We start from the raw sequence: 16,586 nt of genomic DNA, 5'->3' as shown, positions 1-16,586 counted from the left end.
AAGGACGTGCCTTCCTGTTTAAGATCTGAGAAGATTCTTGTAGCCCCCGGATGGAGAATCAGGAGAACTGGGGTAAATCTGTACGCCCTCTGCATTGGCAAATTGCATGCCTACATGACTCTACATTTCTGAGAAATAATAAACAAGGGGTGGGGATGGGAGGGAAGTCAACAAGTAGTTTACATAATAATTAATTCTTTAATATTTATCAATCTATTTATTTATTGGCTGAGCTGGGTCTTAGTTGCGGCTCGCGGGATCTTTTAGTTGCAGCATGCGAACTCTTGGTTGCAGCATGTGGAATCTAGTTCGCTGAGAGATTGAACCCGGGCCTTCTGCACTGGGAGCGTGGAGTCTTAGCCACTGGACCACCAGGGAAGTCCCAGTAATTAATTCTTGAAATACTGAGATAAATTCACTCAATTTGTCACCTTCACAAGTTACCCTTGTCCTCTTTTCTTTTGCTGGGAAAAAAGGCAAGAAGAATCATGAATGGCCTCATGATGACCATTCCTCACTTCGTTAACTTTTCATGCAAGTTGCCGTATCAATAAGATTTTTTTTTTTTCATTTTAAGATGGCATTTATTTTTCTAGATATAGCATCACTTTACAACCAGCTTAATAGGAGAAATGTTAACATTATATAGAACACATACATACAGAAACTTTATACAGTAACTGGGAAAAATCTTGTAGTTATTCATACTACTTGGTTTGAATATCACGGTAAGTGTTTGCATTTAAGCTTTTTTTTACAATTGGGTTCTAAAGATTCTCCCTAATTCCTTTGAGCATTGGTAGTTAAACAAATAGCAATTAAGGCAAATAAAACAGTAGGAATTATTTTTAAGAAGATAAAAGTTGGTGTTTAGCCAAAGGCTGCCCCTGTTGATGTCTCATTTGTGTTATGCTTAACCTTTGATGAATATATTGGGAGACACATTTCCCACAGTGTGTTATCCCAGAAAGGCAGTATCCTCCCGAAGGACCGTCTATAAATCTGGCTGCATTAACTCAGAAAAGTACTCTACTCACAGGTATCCCAAATGAGGTTCTATCATGTAGATAAATAGTGAGCTAAATGTGTAAAAGCCCATTATTCAAGTAATATCAATATTTCCCAACTAAGTGCCCTTTTCTGCACTGTAGGCAACTTTGATAAAAGCATTTCTTTTTTTCTTAATTAAAAAAAAATCATTTGGAAGTAAGAAAACTTAGAAATGACTCGCTGAAATTAGGTGCTGTGTATTATGCTCCCTTCCCAAGAAATATATTGTTTTTCTGCTAGTACATAAACGTAGAACAATGTTCTAAGACAACTCCATTTCATATTTGGTATGTATATTATACCTATTTAGAGCAAACATGTGAATTCATCCTTAGTCAAATGAGGAAGTTTTTATAACCTTAGTAAGCTCATTCCAGATGCAATTTTAGAAAAATGCATGGCCTTCACAAAATCTTATATTTGCATTTAATTTTGGAAAGTGAGAAGGTCAAACAATCTAGGTCAGATGCAATACTTACTGATGTAACTGCACTTTGTGTTAAATGATTCCACTTCTATGCAGCTTTCTTGCCACCACTCCCTACCTTTTCCGTGTGTCTGTTTTCTTCCATGTTTTCTTTCACTGTGCACCCAGGGTTCTCTCCTCAGTGTTTTCTGAATATACATATTGTCATCTTTTTATTTTATTTTTGCTTGTTTGTTTTGTTTGTTCCTTTTGCTTTACTCTTTCCAATGCACGCACGTGCATGTGGTGAAGCATATATATTTGTATGTTGATATATGTATATATGTTTTTCTATATGTAAATCTTTGTCTATTTGTAAAAATATATGTATGTACGTGGTTGGCTAGGATGATATAGCATGTACATATTAGGCTATGTAGGGGCACTTGGGGACCAGAAAAAATGTAATTATGATCTGAATCCATGATGTACAATTTAAAATGTATGATATGATGGAACAAGTCATCTTGTAATTTTCTCCCTCTCCATTACCGTTTAAAAGACAGTATACTGATCAGGAACAAGACAAGATTGCCCACTCTCACCACTCTTATTCAACATAGTTTTGGAAGTTTTAGCCACAGCAATCAGAGAAGAAAAAGAAATAAAAGGAATCCAAATCGGAAAAGAAGAAGTAAAGCTGTCACTGTTTGCAGATGACATGATCCTATACATAGAGAATCCTAAAGATGCTACCAGAAAACTACTAGAGCTAATCAATGAATTTGGTAAAGTGGCAGGATACAAAATTAATGCACAGAAATCTCTGGCATTCCTATATACTAATGATGAACAATCTGAAAGTGAAATCAAGAAAACACTCTCATTTACCACTGCAACAAAAAGAATAAAATATCTAGGAATAAACCTACCTAAGGAGACAAAAGACCTGTATGCAGAAAATTATAAGACACTGATGAAAGAAATTAAAGATGATACAAATAGATGGAGAGATATACCATGTTCTTGGATTGGAAGAATCAACATTGTGAAAATGACTCTACTACCCAAAGCAATCTACACATTCAATGCAATCGCGATCAAACTACCAATGGCATTTTTCACAGAACTAGAACAAAAAAATTCACAATTTGTATGGAAACACAAAAGACTCCGAATAGCCAAAGCAATCTTGAGAACGAAAAAAGGAGCTGGAGGAATCAGGCTCCCTGACTTCAGACTATACTACAAAGCTACAGTAATCAAGACAGTATGGTACTGGCACAAAAACAGAAAGATAGATCAATGGAACAGGGTAGAAAGCCCAGAGATAAACCCACGCACATATGGACACTTTATCTTTGATAAAGGTGGCAGGAATGTACAGTGGAGAAAGGACAGCCTCTTCAATAAGTGGTGCTGGGAAAACTGGACAGGTACATGTAAAAGTATGAGATTAGATCACTCCCTAACACCATACACAAAAATAAGCTCAAAATGGATTAAAGACCTAAATGTAAGGCCATAAACTATCAAACTCTTAGAGGAAAACATAGGCAGAACACTCTATGACATACATCACAGCAAGATCCTTTTTGACCCACCTCCTAGAGTAATGGAAATAAAAACGAAAATAAACAAATGGGACCTAATGAAACTTCAAAGCTTTTGCACAGCAAAGGAAACCATAAACAAGACCAAAAGACAACCCTCAGAATGGAAGAAAATATTTGCAAATGAAGCAACCGACAAAGGATTAATCTCCAAAATATACAAGCAGCTCATGCAGCTCAATAACAAAAAAACAAACAACCCAATCCAAAAATGGGCAGAAGACCTAAATAGACATTTCTCCAAAGAAGATATATAGACTGCCAACAAACACATGAAAGAATGGTCAACATCATTAATCATTAGAGAAATGCAAATCAAAACTACAATGAGATATCATCTCACACCAGTCAGAATGGCCATCATCAAAAAATCTAGAAACAATAAATGCTGGAGAGGGTGTGGAGAAAAGGGAACACTCTTGCACTGCTGGTGGGAATGTGAATTGGTTCAGCCACTATGGAGAACAGTATGGCGGTTCCTTAAAAAACTACAAATAGAACTACCATATGACCCAGCAATCCCACTACTGGGCATATACCCTGAGAAAACCAAAATTCAAAAAGAGTCATGTACCAAAATGTTCATTGCAGCTCTATTTACAATAGCCCGGAGATGGAAACAACCTAAGTGCCCATCATCGGATGAATGGATAAAGAAGATGTGGCACATATATACAATGGAATATTACTCAGCCATAAAAAGAAACGAAATTGAGCTATTTGTAATGAGGTGGATAGACCTAGAGTCTGTCATACAGAGTGAAGTAAGTCAGAAAGAAAAATACAAATACCGTATGTTAACACATATATATGGAATTTAAGAAAAAAAAATGTCATGAAGAACCTAGGGGTAAGGCAGGAATAAAGACGCAGACCTACTAGAGAACGGATTGAGGTTATGGGGAGGGGGAAGGGTGAGCTCTGACAGGGCGCGAGAGAGTCATGGACATATACACACTAACAAATGTAGTAAGGTAGATAGCTAGTGGGAAGCAGCTGCATGGCACAGGGATATTGGCTCGGTGCTTTGTGACAGCCTGGAGGGGTGGGATAGGGAGGGTGGGAGGGAGGGAGACGCAAGAGGGAAGACATATGGGAACATATGTATATGTATAACTGATTCACTTTGTTATAAAGCAGAAACTAACACACCATTGTAAAGCAATTATACCCCAATAAAGATGTTAAAAATAAATAAATAAATAAATAAAAATAAAATAAAAGACAGTATATTTATAAGGAACATTTTTATGTGCCAAACTTTGTCAGAATGTTGAAACCTTAAGGCCATAGTTGTTTCATGGCTTCATGCGGGAGTATATGGTCTCCTATTCAACAGCTTTAAGAAAAATATCATTGATCAAACACACAACTTATTTATTATTAAATGATTAATTCACTTAGATGTTCCCACGGACCTGACACAGCATAATATTTGAGAAGCCATACTGATGATGTCATTTCTCAGGATTTATAAAATTCCCCAAGTGGAGGAACTATTTGAAGATGGTTTTACTTTGCTTTCAAAAATCACTTCTGCTTACCGTTGAAAATGTTCCTAGTATTTTAAGTGATCTTAATGTGAGTAATACATGTTTTTCTTGACCTTATTAGGAGGCTGTTCATAAGGAGTTTGTAGAAATTCTTATTTTCCCCAAATACATTTTAAGTTATTTTAAGGTATGAATGATTTTCAAAGGACATTTTTCATGTTGAATAAGAAAAGATAAAAATTTCTGTGATCATTATAAACATTGATTAATAAAGGATGCAGAAATTATAACAGAATTGGTTACAGTACTTAACAAACTGATTCTAAAATTCACAAAGATACAATGTATAAGAATAAACAAGAAACTTTTCAGAGAAGGAGAAAAAATCAATACTGGGAATTTTCCCACTTCAAAACTTTAAAATATAGAAATTTAAGTAGTAGCTTGGACAAAGAGATAAACACTTATCTATTTGATGGAATAGAGAAGTCAGAAAGAGATACACATATATAGACATTTAGGAATGTCATATATAGACATACAGGAATATTTTCTCCTAAAATCAGGAGAAATTATGCAATAATTAATAAATAGTGTTTGGAAACTGGAAATTCTTATAAAAATTAAATTTAGATTTAATATAAGATTCCTACAGAACAAAATACATGAAAATAAATTACAAGTGGATTAAGCAAAAAATGTAAAATATTAAACAATGAAAATATTAGAAGTATGTGCAGGAGAAAATTTTTATAATCTTATGGTAATAAAGGCTTTCTAAGGCAAGACATAAATCCAGAGGCCATAAAAATAATCACAGGTTTGGTTACATAAAAATGTTAAACTTTTGTATGCCCCAACCCCATACTTTAAGAAAATAGACAACAGACAAGAGTAGGAAAACATGATAGTCCTATATAATCCACAAAGGGTTAAAAATCCCCACTCAATAACAAAAGGACAGTCCAGTAGAAAAATGAGAAAAGAACACATGTAAGCAAGTCACAACATACATTGAATATATGTGTATAATGACAAAAACACGCATTTCTAAAATACAAAAGTAAATCTTAATTAGTAATTGTGAAAATTCAAGTGAAATAATTATACATATATAAAATCTCCAGTGTCAAAAATTTAGAAAATTATAATATCTAGCATTGATAAAGATAGAAGTGGATATAAACATACAGCCATTGTAGGTAAACTGGCATAATATTTTGTGTAGATTTTTGGTTGTATTTTTTAACCCAAGTATTCCACTTTAAAATTTATCTTACAAAAATACATATATATGTACTCAGATATGAACGTGCAAAGGTGTTCATTTCGGCATAGCTTATAATAGTGAAAACCACACAAGTATTCATATTAAGAAGAATGATTAAGTAGATTATGGTATATCTGTGGTACGGAATACAAAGCATCGGTTAGTACGAATGAAGATTGTACATGTTCTGACATTTAGCTATCTCCTAGACACATTAGTAAGTGAAAATCAAATTGTAGAATGATAAAATCTCATTTATGAGAAAAACAATCTTTACTTGTATGTATGTATGTACATTACAGTAGTCCTCCCTTATCTGCAGTTTTGCCTTCTGACGTTTCAGTTACCCATGTTCAACTGCAGTCTGAAAATATTAAATGGAAAGTGTGATGAAATTCTGCTCTGTCCCAGGGGTGTGAATCACCCCTTTGCCCAGCATATCCCACTCTTTAGTCACTTGGTGGCCAACTTGGTTGTCAGATTGTGGTGTCTCAGTGCTTGTGATCAAGTAACCCTTATTTTACTTAATAAAGGCCCCAAAGTGCAAGAGTTGTCATGCTGGCAATTCAAATATGACAAAGAGGAGCCCATAACCTACTTTTTTTTTTGGTCGCACTGCACGGCTTGTGGGATCTTAGTTCCCCAACCAGGGATTGAACCCGGGCCCTCCGCAGTGAGAGCATGGAGTCTTAACCACTGGACAGCCAGGGAATTCCCTAACGTACTTCCTTTAAGTGAAAAGGTGAAAGTTCTTCACTTAATAAGGAAAGAAAAAATATCGTATGCTGAGGCTGCTAAGATCTGAGGTAAGAATGAATCTTCTTTCTGTAAAACTGTGAAGAAAGAAAAAGAAAGTCATGCTAGTCTTGCTGTTGAACCTCAAAATGGAAATTTTAAGGTACAGTGCATGATAAGCACTTAGTTAAGATGGAAAAAGCATTAAATTTGTACAATGAGATTTTTGAGAGACCACGTAACTTTTATTACAGTATATTATTATAATTGTTCAATTTTATTATTCATTATTGTTGCTAATCTCTTCCTGTGCCTATCTTATAAATTAACCTTTATCATAGGTATGTATGTACAGGAAAAAAATTATAGTATATAGAGGGTTCAGTACTGTCGGTTGTTTCAGGCATCCACTGGGGGTCTTGGAATGTATCCCCCGTGGATAAGTGGGGACCACTGTACTTACTTAAATTTAAAACAATACATTCTGTTGCCAAAATCTAAAATCTGATTAATAGTCTTATCACTGTCATGTTTTACCAATTGATATGTGCCAACCTGTACTAGGAAAGTTATGCTCACACTGATGTTTAATTAAATACCAAAAAGCTTTCCAAATTGTGGTTTTGTCGTACAACTCCTAAGGCATTTAAAATCTCACATTGTTACCAGCACCAAATCTTGAAATGACAATGGAAACAATGCTTAATGTCATTTTCTAGTTTCAGACAAGATGTTGTATTATGTCATTAATATCCAATTATCATTATCTGTACACTTAAAAATTACTCCGTTGCTTGACTCAAAAAGTGTTTTTCAGTTCTTATACAAATTATGATTGTTAGGATTCTAATGAGCTCCTTTTATTTGTCTTCACCTGATAACTTTAAATTGTCTCTATTGTTTGAGATTTAATGGTTGTAACCTCTCTTATTCATTTGCCAAAGCTAAAAAAAAAAAAAAAGTGAGAAGGCAAAAGACAAGGTAGTATCTAAAGCAGAGATTTCCAGTCATTTCCTAAAGAGAGGCCATCCTTCGTTTTCTAAATTCTTATGACAACCAGCCCAAGGATCCAAATGTTACCTGTCAAAGGTAATAGCATTAGCGGTAAGAGTGGAGATGGAGGAATAGAGAAGGGCCTCTTTCCTCTCAGCTAGACTGCCTTTAAAGTGGGATGAGTGAACTCCTAGGCAAAAGCTGTCCCTATGCAATAGGAACCAGACAGTGTTAATCCCGGAAATGCATGCTTGGAGAGTCAGAAGCATCGCTGACCGTTTTGGGGACCACCGAAGTAAATGAGTTAGAAGACGTGGCCTGGCATTTAACAGGCTGAAAACCCCTTGGGGACAGGAATTTTGTTTTATATGTGTACCTCCAGCCCTTAGTATTGTATTAATGAAATCACAAAAGAATGAATGAAAGAATAAATGAACCAATGCACATTGGAACCTCACAGGATGGTTGAGTCAGTTGTTACTATGTTAATCCCACAATTTGCCAAAGGATAAAAAGGGCCTGAGAGAGAGGATGCAGTATATACCAAGTAGGGTTCAACAATGTTTTCCTGACGAGAAGCCATGATTGATATCCTAACAGTTTTATGAAAGATGTTTTAGTTATATATTCTCAGGGTCTCAGAACATTTATGTCCTTAGTGAGCAAAAATTTGCAAACTTCACAACCATTCTCCTTCTTGAAATATAGTCATCTAGAAGCATGAATGTTTTTTCAAACTAAAGGTCTTCATTTGCCTTCAACTACTAATAAGCTGGGTCAACCCAACTCTAATCACTTGCTAAAATTCTTAACAATAATATAGACTGAATATCTAGGGGTGGGTTATAAATTGTACTCTTCTGTCAAAGCCCCTGATTGCTTTTGCATCTATATTTGTGATTTCATAATTTATAATTTATTTCTCTTTCTCCTCCTCTCCTCCAGTACAGCTCTTGTCTATTTAAATAGAAAGAGATTTAATCTAAGTCAGAGCCAAGCCTTGAGAGTCAGGGAGAAGGCAAATCTCCTGAAGTTCAAAATCAATTTGACTGCTGTTAACAGCCTTGCTCTTATACCAGTTTCAGCACTCAGTGCTGAAACTTGGAGCTTTTTTATCTGGAGCTGCTTATTTTGTCTCAGAGTATGGTGAGGGTCCCCAAGAAATGACCCAGAATCAAGTGCTGGGGAGGTACTGAACTTTTATAGCCTGAGACTAAACACAAACTTGAAAGTAAATTTTATCATTAAAGCTAGAAGGAATGACAATAGGATTCCTGCTTCTTTTAAGAGCCAACACCAGAACACCCACTGGCAGTGAACACCAGGTATTGAAGATTTTTTTCCTTTTAACAAAGGTCATCTTCTTTATCTGCTGCCTTTTTTGCGTGGTAAGACAAAAATCGACTCAGCTCACACAAGATTTACTTTATGTTTCTCTTGAATAATAGACTTTAATGTACACAATAGAAGCCGTACTTGCCATTCCTGAAACAAATGACTGTGATTTTGAAGCTTTTCTGATTTCACCGATAATAAGTAGAAGATCGAATATGTTTTGCAGTTTATGGCGCATCGCACCAAGACTTTGCAAATTTATTTTTATGGATCGAAAGATTCAAGTGTATTACAACCGTAAAGTGTTCCTATTATGTGCGTATTTGACAAATGTAAACTGAGGCACTAGGAATTTGACTTACTTTCTGAGCATCACATAAGAGCAACAGAAAATTTGAAACTAAAACTCCCAGTTTGATAATTTTAATCAACAACGAGTGAAGAGTTGAAAAACAAAAGCTATAAGGAAAGAATAATAGAATCAAAAATCAGAGATATTTGGTTGAGAAAAACAGAAAGCATGCCATGCTATGCTTCACATTCTTGTAACCACAAAGGGTCCATTTATACTCGGGTCTTAACTACGGCTAAAAACTATGAGGAACTTTCTGACCAGAAGAATGGTAAAAAATTATTTAAAAGATATTATAGTGGGTAGGAAATTATCCATCCAATTCAGCTTCATGTTGTATGAACATGAATTAATTTCAGTAAGTTTCTTATATTGTGAATCATTAGTTCCACTGTTTCCTTCAAATTCTAGTAAGCAGACTTTTTAAATTAATTAGGAAGAACTCCTTCTTTTCATCCCCAACATAGCCACGAAGACTGTTTGGTGTAGTTAGACCCTAATAACTACCAAGTTACTACTCTGCTACATTATTCATAGGAGTATGGATCTGGAAAACCCTCCAGAAGTAATTTAGCAACAATAATAACAACAGCAAGAGCAATCATAACATCAATAGAGCTCTTACTAAATTCCAGGGAATTTGCTAAGCATTACTTTCACTGTCACATATAATCCTCAAAACCACCCTATTAGTAAATGCTATAATTTTTATACTTTACACATGAGGAAACTGAGACTTGGTAGGGTTAATTGATCTTCCCCAAATCGCACAACCAGCAGAAGTGGGATTTAAACTCATGTGTGTCAGACTTTAGCATCTGTACTCTTGACCTCTTGATCTAGATCAAGATTTAAGCAGCTCTCACCTCTTGACCCAGGAATTCTGCTCCTGGGAATTTATTCTAATAAAATAATCTTTATTGCTCGTGATGGAATTAATTTTCTTAATATTGGAGGGTTCTTAGATTTCCCCCTGTATAAAGACACTTTTATCATTTTCAGTTCAGTCCCTGCCCCAACCTCTGAGATGGGTCTATCTTGGCCAGACTCTGCTAATGTTATACAAAATCTGAGAAAGTAAGAGAAGCCAGGAACTGGAAGTTGGCAGGGAAGTGGAGAAGAAGAGATAGACTGCCAGAGAGTAAAAGCCATATGACTTACAGATAAAGGAAAGTTTGGGGAACCTAGAAGTTTTGGGAAGTTACTAGCAAAGAAAGACTGGCAAATTTAGGGATTGAGAATTGGGGAGAAGAGGGCTATGAAAATATAAGGGTGGACATGAAACAATCCTTTCTAATGCCTTTCAAGACTATGACTCTAAAAGCATCGTCATCAACTGGGCATGTGTTAGAAGTGCAAATTCTCAGGTCCCAACCCACATCTACTGAATCGGAATCTTGCGGGTAGGGGGAGCAACCAGCATCTTAATGAGCCTATGAGTGTGTAAGCTTGAGAAGCACGGCTTTAAGAGACATGATCAAGAGTGGAATATCTTTCCAATTATTTTTTCCCCATTAGGATTGTACTTTCTAAATGTACACAGGTATGGAACCAAGCTGTGGGTGCACAATTTCAATAGGGTTCTACACAGTCCTTCCTATTGCTGCATCATATCATCAGTTAAAACCCAAAATTTCCAACAGCATGTGAATGATTAGGTAGAAAATGTTATGCCCACTCAATAAAATATGTGACTATCAAAATGTTTTTAGCATCCTTTAAGAGGAAAAAGGCAGAATATGAAATCATATATGCAACATACTTATAGAAACTCAGCAGAGAAAAAAACCCTAGGTAAGTATATCAAAATATTAACTGTAGTTATTTTTAGATAGTTAGAATATGGATTATTTTCTCCATTTCCATTTCTTACTATATTTCTGAGTTTCTTACATTTTCTATAATGAGCATGCACTAATTTTATAAAGGAAAATGTGATAAACTTGGTTTCTGTAATAAGACACTACTTAGAACAATACTTCCTCCTGGTTGACTCTAGAAACAGACTGAAAGGTTCAAATTAGGTTTAGACAAAAGCTTTAGATTGAGGAGGGTGGTCAGGGATACCCCAGGACATGCTGAGATACTGATTTTGCTCCTTTACAACCGCCTTTAGAATTTGCTTGTAATCATTACTGCATATTGTATCAGTTAGCATTAGGTTCAGGGGCACATAACAGAAAACCCCAAACAGTAGCAATTTATCAAATTAGTTTATTGCTCTCTCGCAAAAAAATAAAGGAGAGGCAAATAATTTCTAAGCTCCTCGCTCAGAAATCCTACAAAACAATTATGCTTATGCCTCATTGACCAGAAGTTAATCACATAGGTGTACCTCAGCTAGAAAGAGGTTGGAAAATGTAATTTTCTGGCTGGATACATTGTCCTCCTGAAAAACTTGAGTTTCTGTTACTAAGAAAGAAAGGGAGGATAGATACTAGGTAGCTTCTGGCAGCCTTTGCCAAAAGTATCTACTGGCCGCCCTGAAGAAGTTGTAAAGAAATAGCAGCTATGTACTTTTTGCCTTTATATTTTCCTTTGAGTGAGGGAAGAGCAGGAATATAATGGACAGGGGACCACTGTGCTTATCAGCGAAACCTCTACCAAAATTAAATAAAGTTTCATTTGGCAAATTAATTTGACTGAGCAAATAATTGCTTGATGCTAGGTTGCTAATCCTGGATGTACATAGATCATTTTTATACATAAGAATTTAAAGTTTTCCTCCTCTATAGTTTCCTCTAATCCATGTTTCATTTCATGGCATCTTTCTTGCACAAAAATCAAACAATTTATTTTGCAGGTATAAATATTAGTCTAGATAAGACTGATTGTCTCAATTCTAAGACCTGTATCTGCATCTTAAGGTGTGTTCAAGGCAGAGAATGACAAAAGGCAGGGAGAGAGTCTAGAGATGGAAGAGGCCATTTTTTCTTAAGTACACATAACCCTGGTGGTTACATGAAAGCTAGCTAAATGCCCTACAAAACTCAGGATTCTGAGATAATTTTGGAAATTTCCATATTTCCCATAAACCTCTCTAAGACTTCCTAGGGGTCATGACCCCAATTTTGAATAAGACGACATTAGTCATTATTCTAAAAAGAACTCTGGTAGCCTATCTTTCACCTAGTTAAATGTTTAATTATAAAGATTAAACTACAAAGAAGAAATCTATGGGGAACAATGGATATGACAGTAAGTTATCGTTTTTTTCAAAAGATACTATCTTCCAGCTAAAACCCAGTATAAAGGCTAGTACTCAGGAGAATCTTCTTGCTGAAAAATTGAGTAAATGAATTCAAAGAAAACTCTAAAATATCACCCCAGACATCAATTAGAGTGTCAAATAGAAGGAATAAGCTACTCAGAGGAGATATATGAACTTTTAGTGGATTGGGGAGAAACCTGTGCTTCTCGTATTTTCAAGGGGATAAAATGAGTACCAGTTGGAAATTGCATGAAAATATTATCCAGTAACCTTAAATTATGTGAAATTCATCAACTTGTGAATTTAAGGGATTTTATCTTCCTTGATATGATCAAAATTGTTTCAGAAAAGCAGACAAAGAATCAGAAAATAGGCAAACGGCATGATAGAAAGCACACCCAGGTGGTATCATCTTTTGCACGTGCAGGGCTGTTTACTTAGTCAATCCCTTAATTTTTTTTTCTAATTGTATTGAAAATGACTCCAACAGAGCAATTCCCACTACTCTTCTTGACAGGCCACGCCACAGTTAAATCAGAAAATTTATCTGATGTTAAAGTGAGAATTTCTGCACAATATACCAAAATTAACTCAGAGTGGATTATAGATATAAGTGCAAAATCTAAAACTATAAAAGAGCCAGAAAAGAACATAGGGGAAAACCTTTGTGACCTTGGATTAGGCAAATGTTTCTTGGCTATGACACCAAAAGCACAATCCATAAAGAAAAAAAAATTGATAAATTGGACTACATCAAAGTTTAAAACTTCTGCTCTTTGAGAGATCTTGTTAATAAAATAAAAAACCAAGCAGGGACTGGGAGAAAATATTTTCAAATTATATACCTGATTAAAAAAAAAACTTGTATCCAGAATATGTAAAGAATTGATATATCAATAATAAGAAAACAACAAAAAACAATAAAAATAGACAAAAGTTTTAAACACACACTTTACCCAATAAGATATACAGATGGCAAATAAGTAGAAGAAAAGATTCTCATATCATTAGTTCTCAGAGAAACACAAATTGAAATCACAATGAGATACTATTATATATCTATTACAATGGCTAAAATTAAAAAGTCTGACCATACCAAGTGTTGGTGAGAATACAGAGGAATTATTACTCTCATGTAATGCAGGTGGAAACGTAAAATGGTACAAGCCCTTTGGGAAACAGTTTGGTAGTGTCTAAAAAGTTAATCCAGCCATTCTGTCCCTAGATATTTACCCAAGAGAAATCAAAGCATATGTCCACACAAGGAATTGGACAAAAATATTCACAACAGCTTTTTTGTATCATGTGAAATCTGGAAACAATGCAAAAGTTCATCAACTGGTGAATGGATAAACAAACTGTGTTATACCGATCCTATGAAATTACTTCTCAGCAATTAAAAGGAATAAACCACTGATATATGCTGTAACAGGGATAACTCTCAATATCATGAGTAAAATGAGCCAGAGGGGGAAAAATACACAGTTTTTGGTTGTGTTTATATGAAATTATAGAAAAGGCAAACTAATCTATAGTGACAGAACACAGATCCGTTGTTGCCTGGGAAAAGGGGGATGGGGAGGGAAGGGGCAGAAGGAAAAGACTACACAGAGGCAGGAGGAAACTTTTGGGGATGATGGGTATGTTTATTATTTTGATTGTGGTGATGGTTTCATGGGCATATATATATATATATATATATATACACACACACATATATATATGTCAAAACTTATCAAATCATACACATATTTTTTTAAATTGAAGTATAACTGACATATAACAAAATATTAATTTCACATGTATAACACAATGGTTCCATATTTGTATACATTGTGAAATGAGCACCATAATAAGTCTAGTTAACATCTGTCATCACTTTAAAATAGGCACAATTTATTGTATGCCATCACTACAATAAAATTGTTAAAAAAAATAAAGTGAGATTTTCCTCTTTTGGTTGACCACTCTATCACTTTAATATTGTATATTTGCTGACGTTCAACCTTCTTGTACATTACAATCTTTCAATGTTAAGTTACTGTAAGATTGTCCTTGTTTAATTTACTACAAGGATTCTCATTTTTAAACAATTTCCCTCATGTTGAAGTTACTGTACAAATAAGAAATGATTAGTCTGTTTCTGTTTGTCACTCAAAGATTCTGCCACTGAGACAATCTGAATCTGTTTCCTCACCACTAAAATGAAAGAAATAGCAATTTACATAGGGTTATGAGGATAACTGAGATTATGTTTTTGTAAACTCTAAATTGCTATACCTGTCTGAGACGCACATTCAAGGTCAAGTGATGCCCCCCCATTTCTCTAAGCATGGGTACCCAGGCCCACTGACCACCCTCCCTGCTGAAAAAGGCAGAAAAAACCATCCTGGACTCTTGCAGAAGCTTCACTAGTGCAGCCAAGGAACAAACAATTGTGAAAACAGGGCTCCTGTACAAGATGACAGAGTAAGAAGACATGGAGCTCACCTCCCCCCATGAGTACATCAAAAATATATCTACATGTGGAACAGCTCTCACTGAAAACTAACTGGAAACAAATGAGAGACTGCATTATGATTATTATAATTAAAGATCATTAGCATAATTATTATTTCTAGCCTCTAAACAGCAATAGTTTTTTTTTAAACATCTTTATTAGAGTATAATTGCTTTACAATGGTATGTCAGTTTCTGCTTTATAACAAAGTGAATCAGTTATACATATACATATGTCCCCATATCTCTTCCCTCTTGCATCTCCCTCCCTCCCACCATCCCTATCCCACCCCTCTAGGCGGTCACAAAACACAGAGCTGATCTCCCTGTGCTATGCGGCTGCTTCCCACTAGCGATATAAGCAATAGTTTTTCTATAATCAATAGCAACAATGCAATAAATTCAGGGCTGGCAGGAATAGTACTTTATTTCTTTTTTTTCTTTTCTTTTCTTTGTTTCTTTCTTTCTTTTTTTCTTTTTTTGCATTTCTCATGACCCATCATATAAATCTCAATGCATAGTAGAGATTCAGTGAATACTAGAATGATTAATATTTTCTCCACTCACTGTGTATAAGGTAAAACATCAAAGAAAGCAGAGAAAAGCTTTTATTACACTTTTACTCTGGAAAAATAGGCTTGTATTGAAATATTGGGTGTGGCTGAAGGAATGCTAGAATAGGTGTCTAAAAGTGTAGATTATTTTTCTGAAAACAGACTTGATGTCATTTGGCAAAATCCTGTCTTGGGCTCTCTAGATTTCAAATTCCTAGCCTAAAAGAGTGTTTAAGTCCCTGAAACTCAAATGCATATGTTTCTCATCACTATATACTTTCACCATCAATAAGAGGATGGTAGAAAGTTAATTTCATGATGAAAGTTTTGTCAACTTTAGTTCTTAAAAAAATAAATCACATGTTTCAACAGGGAGAGGGCACTAACAGAGCTGGCTCAAACAGATAAGAAAATAAGTTTGTGGAAGTTTTTTATACCTTATAGTTTTTAAAAATTCAAACATGCATCACAGGAAAAATCAGAATTTTGTTATTATTCCTTTGTTTTTCACCTTAATACTTTAAAAAATCTTTGAATTATATTTCTGGCAAGAAGAGCACCGTAAATTTTTTAGAGCACAGGATCTGTACTGAACTGACTAGAAACGTCATTTATGTAACAGAACTACTTCTCAGATGGAGGGAGCAGTATGCCATAGGGCAGGTGTGTTTAACAATTTTATTTATCTGGCCCTAGCATCAGAAGGTCCTATATGTGTCTCCCTAAATCTCCTATTGTAATTGTTCATTGTGGCATAGTGTTGAATCATATTAGAAGAGCCCTTGATTTATTTTCCACTAAAATTAGCAGCAACATTAGTTAGCATTAGTTAAAGAAAATTTTTAATTAAGTGTTGATGACATTAAAGGTTCAAGCACTTCAAGCTTGCTAGAGGGCACAGCTGTACAGATTTGGGGGAACCTCCTGACTTCCTCAATTGTTAAATGAAACACTTCTAGTTTTCAGTTCAACAAATATTTATTCAATACGTATTATGGGCTAAGAACCGGGAATGTAGAAATTAATGGCGTAGTCCCTCCCCGCAAAGAGCTTAGAGAAGAGATCACAGAGACCA

At 35.1% G+C, this 16,586-nt stretch overlaps 1 protein-coding gene across 1 annotated transcript in view; it reads right to left on the bottom strand.

Moving 5' to 3' along the window:
* Window positions 1-354: 354 nt before the first annotated feature.
* The window catches only part of BCAT1 (branched chain amino acid transaminase 1), a 269,064-nt gene continuing 252,832 nt past the window's right edge, over window positions 355-16,586 (bottom strand). The window contains exon 13 of the transcript XR_009565426.2: window positions 355-464. The gene's annotated coding sequence lies outside the window, so the exon portion shown is untranslated. The remainder of the gene's footprint in view (window positions 465-16,586) is intronic.

This window comes from Globicephala melas, chromosome 10, assembly GCF_963455315.2.
Source record: "Globicephala melas chromosome 10, mGloMel1.2, whole genome shotgun sequence".
NCBI classification, from domain to species: domain Eukaryota; kingdom Metazoa; phylum Chordata; class Mammalia; order Artiodactyla; family Delphinidae; genus Globicephala; species Globicephala melas.
The sequence above is the reverse complement of the archived record's forward strand: the minus strand, read 5'-3'. Positions and strand labels throughout refer to the sequence as shown.